Source organism: Scyliorhinus canicula, chromosome 1 (assembly GCF_902713615.1).
Source record: "Scyliorhinus canicula chromosome 1, sScyCan1.1, whole genome shotgun sequence".
Classification (NCBI taxonomy): domain Eukaryota; kingdom Metazoa; phylum Chordata; class Chondrichthyes; order Carcharhiniformes; family Scyliorhinidae; genus Scyliorhinus; species Scyliorhinus canicula.
In genome coordinates, this window is record NC_052146.1 from 160,862,555 (window position 1) to 160,875,983 (window position 13,429).

The following is a 13,429-nucleotide window of genomic DNA, read 5'->3' on the forward strand; positions in this document are numbered from 1 at the left end:
TGCAGGTGGCAAAGAACTGGGGGACCCTCCACAAGTTGAACTTTTCCAGACTGGTGGAACAGATGGAGGAGGAGTTTAAGAGGTGGGACATGGTGCCGCTGTCGCTGGCAGGGAGGGTGCAGTCAGTTAAAATGACGGTCCTCCCGAGGTTCTTGTTTTTGTTCCAGTGTCTGCCCATCTTCCTCCCCAGGGCCTTTTTCAAGAAGGTAACGAGTAGTATCATGGGGTATGTGTGGGCACATGGCACCCCGAGAGTTAGAAGGGTCTTTTTGGAGCGGAGTAGGGATAGTGGAGGGCTGGCGTTACCCAACCTTTCAGGATATTACTGGGCGGCAAATACATCGATGGTACGAAAGTGGATGATGGAAGGGGAGGGGGCAGCCTGGAAGCGCATGGAGAGGGCGTCCTGCGGCAACATAAGCTTAGGGGCACTGGTAACGGCACCATGGCCGCTCCCTCCCACGAGGTATACCACGAGCCCGGTGGTGGCGGCCACCCTCAAGATCTGGGGGCAGTGGAGGCGACACAGGGGGGAAGTGGGAGGTCTGATAGGGGCACCACTAAGAGGGAACCACAGATTTGCGCCGGGAAACACAGGAGGGGGATTCCAGAGCTGGCAGAGGGCGGGTATTAGACAACTGAGGGACTTGTTTATAGAGGGGAGGTTTGCGAGCCTGGGAGAGCTGGAGGAGAAATTTGGGCTCCCCCCGGGGAACACGTTCAGGTACCTCCAAGTGAAGGCATTTGCCAGACGACAGGTAGCGGGGTTCCCCGCGCTCCCCGACAGGGGGGTGAGTGATAGGGTGCTATCAGGGGTCTGGGTCGGGGAGGGGAAGATCTCGGACATCTATAAGATTATGCAGGAGGTGGAGGAGGTACCAGTAGAGGAGCTGAAAGATAAGTGGGAGTTAGAGCTGGGGGAACAGATAGAGGACGGGACATGGGCAGACGCCCTGGAGAGGGTCAACTCGTCGTCGTCATGTGCGAGACTAAGTCTCATTCAATTTAAGGTACTGCATAGAGCCCACATGACGGGGACAAGGATGAGTCGGTTTTTCGGGGGTGAAGACAGGTGTATTAGATGTTCGGGAAGCCCTGCGAATCATGCACATATGTTTTGGGCATGTCCGGCACTGGAGGAGTTCTGGAAGGGGGTGGCAGGGACGGTGTCGAGAGTGGTGGGGTCCAGGGTCAAGCCAGGATGGGGACTTGCGATCTTCGGGGTTGGGGTGGAACCGGGGGTACAGGAGGCGAGGGAGGCTGGAATATTAGCCTTTGCGTCCTTGGTGGCTCGGAGGAGGATCCTGATTCAGTGGAGGGACGAAAGGCCTCCGAGTGTTAACACCTGGTTAAACGACATGGCAAACTTCATCCAATTGGAAAGGATCAAATTCGCCCTGAGAGGGTCGGTGCAGGGGTTTTTCAGGCGATGGCAACCCTTCCTAGACCTCTTGGATCAGAGATAGAAACTGAGGCCGTGACAGCAGCAACCCGGGAGGGGAGGGGAGGGCGGGAGGGAGGGGGGGGGGAGGGGGGACAAAGACGAAGGAAGTACGGTAGCGGTGGTGGCACGGGCAAGGCCTGCCCGAGGACGCTGCTAGAAATGATAAGTTGGTCTGACTGTCGGTTCGCCGGCGGTGGGGGGGACGCGCGAGTAGGGGGGGGGGGGGACTTTTTTCTTTTGTTGTTAAGTAGGGGGGTTTGACTTTGTTTTGTTATAATTTAAATGTAAATGTAGGGGGGGTTAAAATGTTTGTATTTTGAAAAATTTCTTCAATAAAAATTATTTAAAAAAAAAAACAAGGCCAAGGCAGTGCTGTACCGGCGGCAAATCAGGTTCAGGCTGCTTTAGCCGCCGAAATTATGGCTGACGTTCGAAGGCCGGGAGTATTATTTCGACACTCCAGAAATGGCCGAAGACTTCATTGAGGGGCATAAACTGGGGGAGAACTAAGTGGATAATGCTTAGGAACTGGACTGCTGGCACTTCGTAATGGTTGGGAACATGTTTGAAGTGGAGGTAGGGATTGGGGGATTTGGAGGGGGTCCTTTTTTGGATTTGCTGTTTAATGTTCGGATTGTAAGGGGTGGTCCGGGTGAAGAGTTTATATGGGGATGGACGTTCCCAACCCTCCTCCTGTATTATGGGACTGTTTGTGTTTAGCATTTGTTTGTTTGCTTTTGGGGAAGGTAGACTAGAATTCAGGAGGAGTGTTTGTTTGGGTGAGAGAGGGTTAGGTCAGCCGGGAACCTTGAGCTGAGGAGTGGGGGGAGGTGGAGGGGAGGTACTTAGGGCAGGGGCTGCTAAGCTAGCAAGTAATGCTGGTGAACGGAAGTAAGGTGGTGAGGAAGAAGGCCGAGAGGGGTGGGGGGTTGGAGGGGAGGAGGAGGTTGTTGTGATGTGGCAGGGGGTGAGAGATGACATGTTCAGCGGTGGAGAAGGGGGCCATCTAGGATGGGCTAGGTGTAGGGTGGAAAGGCGGATGGAAGTTTTTGTGTTAAGGTACGGGCGGCAATTAAGGAGTGCGTGGAGTTGAATCAGAATGGGGAGGTGTCGGTAGCCATATTTTGGGAAGCACTGAAGGGAGTGGACCGAGGGGAATTATTTTGTTTAAAGCTCGTGCAAATAGGGAAAGGAGGGAGGAACATGACCGTCTAGTGAACGAGATAGTGGAGGTGGACAGAAAGTATTCGAGGGTGCCCACCGCAGAGGGATTGGCAAGGAGGAAAAAGTTCCAGGGGAACTTTGACAGGTTGACAATGGGGAGAGCAGTAGAGCAACTGTATAGGGCAAGAGGAATGCAATATGACTATGGGGAGAAGGCGAGCTGCATGCTGGTGCAGCAGCTGCGGAAGCGGACAGCGTCCTGGGAAATATTGAAGAACCGACTGGGGCTAGGGATGTGGTGTCGGAGCCGGGAAAGATAAACGAGGCGTTTAGGGAATACAACCAGGGACTGTACGAGGCAGACGCGGGAGGAGAGAAGGGGACATGTGGCAGATTGTACACGAGCTGGAATTTCTCCAGGTGGAGGAAGTGGCAGGTGTTGGAGGAGTCCCTGGGGCTGAGGGAGGTGCTGGATAGTATCGGGGTATGAAGTCAGGGAAGGCTCCAGGGTACCCGATGGAATTTTACCAGGAATTTGCAGCGGACCTGGCATCACATCTGTTGGGGGCGTTTAATGAAGCGTTGGAGAAGTGGGACCTGACGCAGGCAGTAATCACGGTAATCCTTAAAAAGGGGAAGGGCCCGGTGGAATGTGGGTGGTCTCGGCCCATATCACTATTGAACACGGATGTGAAAGTATTGGTTAAGTTTTTGGCGGGGGAGTGGCATGTGGCACAGTGGTTACCACCGGGACTACGGCACTGAGGACCCGGGTTCGAATCCCAGCCCTGGGTCACTATCCATGTGGAGTTTGCACATTCTCCTCTGTCTGTGTGGGTTTCACCCCCACAACCCAAAGGTGTGTAGGTTACGTGGATTGGCCATGCTAAATTGCCCCTTAATTGGAAAAAAAAAAATTGGGTACTCTAAATTTCTTTTTTAAAAAGTTGTTGGCAGGGAGGATGGAGGATTGTGTCCCGGGGGTGGTTGTCGAAGATGGATAGTGTATAAAGAAGGTGGAGTGAAATGGGGCTGGTCTAGGTGAGGGATCTGTATCTGGAGGAAGGATTCGACAGTCTGGAGGAGCTAAGCGAGAGTGTAGAGCTGCCGAAGGGGAGTGAGTTCAGGTTAGGAACTTTGCGCGAAAGGTCTGGAGGGAGTTCCCGAGGTCGCTGGAATATACCCTGCTGGAGCGACTGCTGCTTCTGGCCGTGGAAGGGAAGGGAATGGGGATAGCTGGAGAGTAGAGAGGCGAGCAGGTGCTGAAGATCAAGGAGAAATGGGAAGGGGAGTTGGGAGGGGAAATCATTTGAGGAGTATGGAGTGAGGCACTGCGTCGGGTAAACGTGATCTCCTCCTGTTCAAGGATGAGTCAGATACAGTTTAAGTTGGTGCACAGGGTGCATATGACTCGGGCGAGAATGAGTGGTTTCTTCCAGGGGATGCAGATGAGTGTGAGAAGTGTGGGCGGGGGCTAGCGAATCACGCACACATGGTTGCGAAAAATTGGGAAGATTCTGGGCTGGAGTGTTCGCGGCCCTAGCCAGGATAGTGGGGGAGGAGGTGTTCCTGGACCCTATGGTGGCAATATTTGGGGTTTCAGAGAAAAGCCTCCACATCCTTTGGATAGTGTGGCGACCAGAATTGTGTGCAATTCCAAGTGCGACCTTACCAAGGTTCTATACAACTGTAGCATCACTTGCCAGTTTTTATGCCCGCCCAATGAAGGCAAGCATTCCTTATGCTTTCTTGACTATCTTGTCCAATTGTGTTGCCACTTTCAAAGATCTGTGGGCGTGTACGCCCAGATGTCTCTGTCTTTCTATGCTCCTAAGAATTTTGCCAATTAACTATATATTTCCCCTCCATGTTATACCTGCTAAAATGCATTACCTCACGTTTTTCCAGATTAAACTCCATTTGCCATTTCTCTTCCCAAGTCTCCAACCTACCATGCCCTGCCATGTCCTCTGACAATCCTCAACACTATCTGCCACTCCACCAACCTTGGTATCATCTGTGAACTTACTAAGCAGACATGGCTACATTTTCCTCCAAATTGTTTATGTATACTACAAACAACAGAGGACCCAGCACCAATCCCTATGGAACACCATGGGCGGGTTTCTCCCTGAGTCGGCACGATGGCCCGAACACGGCGCCAAAAACGGCGTGAAATCACTCCGGTGTCGGGCCCCCTGAGATGTCACGAATTCTCCGGCTGGGAATGGGCTAGTAGTGGCATGATGCCATTCGCGACAGAGTCACCTGTCATGGATGCGGCGTCACTGCACAAAAGATCCCCCCACCCCCACGGAGACCTGGCAAAATGGCTGCCAACCGCGCAGTGCCAAATGAAAGCCCCCACTACCTGCCCCCTTTCCCCCTTCCCCACCCCCTTCCCCATATCCCCCCTTCCCCATATTCCCCCCTTCTCCATATCCACCCTTCCCCATATTCCCCCCATCCTCCATATCCCCCTTACGCAATATCCTCTTCCACCATATCCCCCGTCCCCATATCCCCCTTCCCCCATATCCCCACATATCATCCTTTCCTCATATCCCCCCTTCCCCCATATCCCCACTTGCCCATATCCCTCTTTCTTCCATATAGCCATACCCCCCTTCCCCCATATCCCCCATCCCCATATCCCCTTCCCCATATCCCCCTTCCCCCATATCCCCATTCCCCCATATCCCCCCGTCCCCCATATCCCCATCCCCATATCCCCCCTTACCCATATCCCCTTCCCACATATCCCTCCTTCCCCATATCTCCCCTCCCACATATCCCCCATATCTCTCCATATCCCCTTCCCCATCCCCCTTCCCCATATCCCCTCTTCCTCATATCCCCCTTCCCCATATCCCCTTCCCCATATCCTTCTTCCCCCATATCCAAATATCCCCCTTCCCCATATACCCCGTCCCCCATATCCCCCTCCCCTGTCGATGTCAATATTTTTCCCGATTCTGGACTGTGATAGAAAGATTCAACAACGCTCGTTAAGAAAACAAAACAAAGCTTTATTTACGAATTACAGCTGCATGCAGAAATGGCTGAAACTTGAAGTCAGCGGGCAGTCAGTAAAAACTGCTGTTTCCTTCTCAAGTCCGCGCTTTCACAGAGAATCCGCTCAATATTTATACATTATCAGAATCAGGATTACGTGACTACAGCTTGGTCAGGAATTCGATCAGAAGTAAAAACATAAGCAATATCATAAAACAGGCGTCACCTTGCTGACCTTTCAGGACTCTGGGTCTCATACCATTATCTTATCTTTTGATCGCATGTTTAAGAATCGGAGGAGACTTGTTCTGGCCCTATCTTGTTGTATTTAGACTGCTTTGGGTTATGACGAGTTAGTCTTATCAGAATTTACAGAGCCCAGGCATTTCGGAACAACTTGACCTTCCCTGATCTTATTCATGCTTTAGGTCATGTAAAGTCAGTTTTTCTTTCATTGTACCCAGTAATTGACCAGTTTTCCCATCATGCCATTATTTAATTCGTACAACATCACATTCCCTCCTTTTGCCATATCATGACAACTAGTTAAATAGGTATATCCATGACTTGATTGAAAATGCATTTACACAAGCAACCAAGCAATCCTATCCCTAGTAGCATTAGTAGTAGTAGAATGAAGGCCTTAAAGATCCAGTCAAATAATCCATGACCAAACCACCCTAGCCAACCCAGCGGGTTATAGTCATGAAATTCACTGCCAATCTCTTGAATTTGAGCAGCCTGTCTCTTAATATGGTCGGCCAGGTTAGTGATATTTTCAGAGCCATCTGGAATATAAGTACAGCACTCCTGACCTACGATAGCGCACGTTACTCCCTGCGAGGCTAACAGATAATCCAAAACCAGTCGATTTTGTAATGCCACGGTCCGGACAGCCACTAGCTCAGCTGAGACCTCGGCCAGTGCCTGTCCAGTTTCCCTGGCTTCTGCTGCCGTTACGTTCGCCAGATGTTCCAATGCTGGGGCCATGTTGATCAGTTCATTGGATGCCTTGCCCGTTCCGTTCAAAGGAAAGGCCATCATAAAGAACTGTTCCGTTTTAGAAATAGTCCTTTTTTCTCGCGAGGGGGAGTGCTGAAGGGTGGGTACGTGACGCATTTGGGGTACAACATATCCCAAAAAGCAGGATCCTGTCCAATCAATGGGGAGCCACGGATATGCTTTAGTGCCGCATATGAAATAGGTTCCATTATAGGCCGTAAAATCATCAGCTAATGTCATCCAGGGGATTGGGGATGTCTGTCCCCATGAACTGTTAGAGGTTATGTTCCATACCCTGGACCAATCACAGTTAAACATGCCCTTGTTGGATATGCCTGGTTCCGGTCCTTGCCAGTCAACTGTAAGGTTGCACCTACTTTGCCCCATTAACTTTCCTTTCCCTGATTTATTAAAACATATGGAACCTTGAACATTATACGAGTGGACAGTGAGGGAGGGTGGAGTCAAGGCATGATTATAGATAGGTTGATACGAAGCTGAAAATGTAATCATGCCATAGCCAGCAGATCTCCATATTTCCATATCCCCCCTATCTCCCCTGCTCCCTGTTTGATTTTGTCGTAAAATCCATTCAACTGTCTCTGCGGTATGAAAGGGGAGGGATTGGAGAGGTATTCTTTCCCTCGAATGGACGGGAATGTGGGTACAAACCCAACACTTACTTATATTCAGTTTCTCGGCATAAAAATATGACATATGTAAATAGGTATTGGAAGGCAGGTCTCGTTTAGTTCGTTTTTTTTACTACCGAGTGGCTATTAAGGCTAAATAGTCCAGAGAGTCCAAAAATTATACTGAAGATCTTCATCCTCTGTTCTCGTCTGGGTTGGAGACTATCTTCTTGCAATCGGATAGATGTATCCAACTGGAACGTCCTTCAAGCTTGACCGAAGTTGGTGTAGTCAGTAGTACGAGGAAGGGTCCGCTCCAGCATTGTCCTAGTTTCTTTCTGTCCCAGTTTTTCACCAACACGTGGTCTCCAAGTTCCAAGTGCCCCCTAGTGGCCAAATATCGTTACCCAATTTATTGTTCAGCGCTGCAGATAATCTCCGGAAATTACGTTCCTGAGAAGGGTTTTGGGAACACATAAAAATAGAGGGGAATAGCCCCCGGTTTTGTCTAAACTCTGTCCCATAATGCCAGTAAAATGTGCCCCAGGCAAAAAATGTTCAAAAAAAGTCCCTGGTACCAAATCAAATTGCAAGGTCCCTGACCCAAACTTATTCACAGGGACCCTGACCTAAACTTATTCACAGGGTCCCTGACCCAAACTTAATCACAGGGTCCCTGACCCAAACCTATGCACAGGGTCCTTGACCCAAACTTAATCACAGGGTCCCTGACCCAAACCTATGCACAGGGTCCTTGACCCAAACTTATTCACAGGGTCCCTGACCCAAACTTAAGCCTGTATAAGCCTGATCCGGATTGAAAACAAGATCAAGAGGTCTCTGACCTGAGGCTAATCACAATCGGGTCCCTGACCCAATGTAAACCTGTACAGCCCTGATCTGGATTTGAAAACAAGAGCAGGAGGTCCCTGACCTAAGGTTAACCACAATCGGGTCCCTGACCCTAAACACTCTACTCACAGTCAAATTTAGATTCGAGCACCGTCACCTGTTTAGTTACTTCCGTCAGGGGTGAGGGGTCGAGCCACCAATCCGAGAGAGAGAGACCAAGGTTAATCTTACCTTGTGCCATCTCTTCCCTCCGGGTCGTGGCTCGATCACTTCTTCAGTCCCCCACGGAATTCACTCAGGGTATTGGTTTTTGCTCGCAGCGCCAAATGTCGATGTCAATATTTTTCCCGCTTCTGGACTGTGATAGAAAGATTTAACAACGCTCGTTAAGAAAACAAAACAAAGCTTTATTTACGAATTACAGCTGCATGCAGAAATGGCTGAAACTTGAAGTCAGAGAGCAGTCAGTAAAAACTGCTGTTTCCTTCTCAAGTCCGCGCTTTCACAGAGAATCCGCTCAATATTTATATATTTTCATAATCAGGATTACGTGACTACAGCTTGGTCAGGAATTCGATCAGAAGTAAAAACATAAGCAATATCATAAAACAGGCGTCACCTTGCTGACCTTTCAGGACTCTGGGTCTCATACCATTATCTTGTCTTTTGATCGCATGTTTAAGAATCGGAGGAGACTTGTTCTGGCCCTATCTTGTCGTATTTAGACTGCTTTGGGTTATGACGAGTTAGTCTTATCAGAATTTACAGAGCCCAGGCATTTCGGAACAACTTGACCTTCTCTGATCTTTTTCATGCTTTAGGTCATGCAAAGTCAGTTTTTCTTTCATTGTACCCAGTAATTGACCAGTTTTCCCATCATGCCATTATTTACTTTGTACAACATCACACCCCCATATCCCTCCTTCACCCATATCTCCCCATAACCCCTTTCCCATCTCCCCATATCGCCCATATCCCCCCTTCCCCCTGATGTGACCATCAATTCACTCGAGGCACGAGAGGAAATAAACTGTGGCTCGAATAGACTTACAACTGAGCCTGCCTGCGACCAGAAGAACTGAGGGCAGACTCACAAGACCGCAGCACTTTATACTTCTGGTAGTGGGAGGGGCCATGGGTGGAGCCATGGGCAGAGCCAAGGGTGGAGCCCTGTAGAAGCTCCTCATCTCCCCCTGTGGGCAGAGCCGCGCAACAGCTCACAGAGAGAGCCCACAAGGACACAATGCTATATAGTGTGAATTAAGCATTATACATTCACCCCCTGTAAAAAAATCAAGTCCGGCGGGGGTGACGGGTCTACAGATTGAGCCGGTCCGGTGGTCGAGTCATCCGCTGGGATCGGCGGAGCACTGGGATTGCAGCGTCTTCCGATGGATGTGTGCTGACGGGCGGTGTGGATCTGAGGGTGGACTCCGGGGGTGGTTCGTTCAGAGCTTCGTTCCTGACCGGTGCGACGGGCGAATGGGGGTGCAGGAAACCTGTAGGCGTGGGGGCGCAGGGTGTGGGGGGCCGGGTGGGGTGTAGTGTGAGGGGTACCTCGGCGGTGGTGGTGGTGGTGGTGGCTCCTGCAGGCGCCAGGTCCCGGAGGGAAACGGTGTCCTGATGGCCGTCGGGGTGTTCCATAAAGGCGTAGTGTGGGTTTGAGTGTAGCAATAGTACCCTTTCTACTAGTGGGTCCGTTTTATGTGTCCAGACGGAAGTTTCCGGAGGAGAACTGGGCCCGGTGTCCTCAACCAAGATGGGAGCAAAGCCCCCGTAGTAGTGCCCCTAGGGAAAGCAAATAATCGCAAGTGAGGCGTCTGGTTAGTGGCCGTGCACAGGAGGGACCTAATTGCATGGAGGGCGTCGGGGAGGACCTCCTGCCAGTGGGAGGTCGGGAGATTCCTGGACCATAGGGTCAGTAGGACGGTCTTCCACACTGTCGCGTTCTCCCTCTCCACTTGCCCGTTCCCCCTGGGGTTATAGCTGGTAGTCCTGCTCAAGGCGATACCCTTGTCGAGCAGGTACTGATGCAGCTCGTCGCTCATGAAGGATGGATCCCTGTCGCTGTGTACGTAGCTGGGGAAACCGAACAGGGTGAAGACACTGTGCAGGGCTCTGATGACTGTGTGGGAGGTCATATCGGGGCATGGGATAGCGAACGGAAAACGGGAGAATTCGTCTATGACGTTGAGGAAGTCGAGGGGAGTAGCCCTTTGAAATCGATGCTCAGATATTCAAAGGGCCGGGAAGCCTTTATCAGGTGGGCCTTGTCTGGTCTATAGAAGTGCGGTTTGCACTCCGCACAGATCGGGCAATCCCTGGTGATGGCTTTTATCTCCTCGGTGGAGAAAGGCAGATTCCGGGCTTTGATGTAGTGGGCGAGCCGGGTGACCCCCGGGTGGTAGAGGTCATTGTGGATAGCCTGTAATCGGTCGTCTTGCGCGCTGGCGGATGTGTCGCGGGACAGGGCATCTGGGGACTCGTTGAGCTTCCCCGGCCGTTATATGATGTCATAATTATAGGTGGAGAGTTCGATCCTCCACCTCAATATTTTATCGTTTTTTATTTTGCCCCGTTGCGAGTTGTCGAACATGAAGGCAACCGATCTCTGGTCGGTGACGAGGGTAAACCTCCTACCTGCGAGGTAGTGCCTCCAGTGCCGTATGGCTTCCACAATGGCTTGTGCTTCCTTTTCGACTGAGGAGTGTCGAAGTTCCGAAGCGGAGAGGGTTCGGGAGAAGAAAGCTACTGGTCTCTCTGCCTGGTTCAGAGTGGCGGCGAGAGCGACCTCTGAGGCGTCGCTCTCCACCTGAAAGGGGACGGATTCATCCACCGCCCGCATGGCGGCTTTGGCGATGTCCTCCTTGATGCAGTTGAAGGCCTGGCGGGCCTCGGCTGACAGTGGGAAGAGTGTGGTCTTAAATAGTGGGCGGGCTTTGTCCGCATACTGGGGGACCCACTGGGCGTAATAGGAGAAAAATCCAATGCACCTCTTGAGGGCCCTGGAACAATGAGGGAGAGGGAGTTGTAAGAGGGGGCGCATACGGTCTGGGTCAGGGCCCAGGACTCCGTTTTCCACGTCATAGCCGAGGATGGCTAGTCTGGTTGTGCGGAAAACGCATTTCTCCTTATTGTATGTGAGGTTGAGTTTCTGGGCGGTTTGTAGAATTTGGTGGAGGTCGGCATCGTAGTCCTGCTGGTCATGGCCGCAGATGGTGACGTTATCCAGGTACGGAAACGTGGCCCGCAGCCCGTACTGGTCCTCCATTCGGCCCATTGCTCATTGGAACACCAAAACCCCATTCGTGACGCCAAATGGGACCCGGAGGAAATGGAAGAGGCAGCCATCTGCCTCGAATGTCCTGTAGTGGCGGTCCTCCGGGCGGATTGGGAGCTGGTGGTATGCAGACTTCAGATCCACCGTGGAGAATATCTGGTACTGGGCGATCTGGTTGACCATGTCTGCAATTCGGGGGAGGGGGTACGCATCGAGGTGCGTAAACCGGTTAATGGTCTGGCTGTAATCAACCACCATCCGGAACTTTTCCCCGGTCTTGACGACCACCACCTGAGCTCTCCAGGGGCTATTACTGGCCTCTATGACTCCCTCACGTAGGAGCCGCTGGACTTCGGCTCTAATAAATTCCCTGTCCTGCAGGCTATACCGCCTGCTGCGAGTGGCTACGGGTTTGCAGTTAGCAGTGAGATTAGCGAAGAGTGGAGGGGGGTCGATTTTTAGAGTCACTAAGCTGCATATAGTGAGAGGAGGTAGGGGTCCGCCGAAGCTGAGTGTGAGGCTTCTAAGATTGCATTGAAAATCGAGCCCGAGTAGGAGGGGGGCGCAGAGGTCTGGGAGTACGTACAGCTGGAAATTAGAGTAGCTGGCACCCTGTATTGTTAGGGTCGCAATGGTGCGCCCTTGTATTTGAACCGAGTGCGAACCCGAGGCGAGGGAGATAGTTTGCCGTGCAGGGAAGATAGGGAGCGAACAGCGTCTTACCAGGTCTGGATGCACAAAGCTCTCGGTGCTCCCGGAGTCGAAGAGGCACAGTGTCTTGTATCCGTTGACCTGAACGGACATCATCGAGCTCCTGAGGTGCTTTGGCAAATGCACTGGTCCAAAGTGACTGCGTTGAGTTGCGGGTAGTCGGTGGCTTGATCAGCAGTGCTGGAGTGGCCCCGTGATGACTGTCCGCGGAGGTCTGCGGGCCTGCGTGTTGGGGGAGCGATTGCTCTGGACAGCGGGAGAGTTAGAGGGTTTAGATTTAGACAGGCATACCTTAGCATAATGTCCTTTTCGACCGCAGCTGCTGCAGGTCGCGTTGCGGGCCGGGCATTGCTGCCGTGGATGTTGGGGCTGGCCGCAAAAATGGCACGCTGGCGCTCCATAGTGGGTGGGTAGCCGTGCGGCGCAGGCACAGGTAGGCTGGTCACTTCCTATTGTGCTCATTCAAGATTGTGTAAAGCTCAAATTCAGTATGAAATTTGAGTCTCGTGATCCTGTATCCTTGAAATAATTCTTTCTTTTCTTCTTATTTTGCTCATGTGTCTCCACTTCTAAAATTTTCAAGCTCTTTTGCATTTTCGCATCCAGTTTGGCAGTGATTCTACTTGCTTATCTTTCTAAAATGTTTATCTTGCACTCATACATCTTTGAATCTATAACCTGTGAACCAACATGTTACCATCTTACTATCATGCAACCTTGCAAAGCTGGCAACGTCCTGTTTTTTGCAATTCAATCATTTACAATATCTAAAAGCAGTGCTGATGCCAAAGCCTAAACTTGAGCACACATACTTTTTATGATCTTTAAAAATGCTTGTGCTGTTATGTTTTTTTAAAATATTCCATTCATTCTTCCTGACCTTTTGCCATTCAAGATTTTGAACAAAGTAAACACTCCTGTAATATTCAACAGTCTTCCCTCCCCATATTACACTGAGCACAAACTACTCACTCAAGAATGCAAACGGGTGTCTGATGATTTTGTTTATGGAACAGAAGTTGAATCCAATCATCCAGCATAAATATAAGTTAATGCAGTGAAAAGAGCAATCAAATTAGGCCTAAGTAATGTCTCAAGATAGATTTCCAAATAAATTTCGGGAAGGAGAACTTGTTTAAATTTTGCCAAAAAGTCACTTGAATCAGTACAGAAGCAGAGCCTGTCTTTTTACAACTTTTAGCTGATTATTTCTATCCTTTCCTTTCCTCACATATTCCCAATGCGCCACTGTGCTGCGCCAAGGGATAGAAGAAATCGGTATTTGAAATCCTTTGTTCCTCTCGAATGGAGTGTGCCACAAAGCCTCGG

The 13,429-nt window shown here is 50.8% G+C and overlaps 1 protein-coding gene across 11 annotated transcripts in view; it reads left to right on the forward strand.

Moving 5' to 3' along the window:
* adgrb2 (adhesion G protein-coupled receptor B2) overlaps nt 1-13,429 on the forward strand; it is a 1,298,770-nt gene that overhangs the window by 390,694 nt on the left and 894,647 nt on the right. The gene's annotated exons all lie outside the window — the stretch shown is intronic.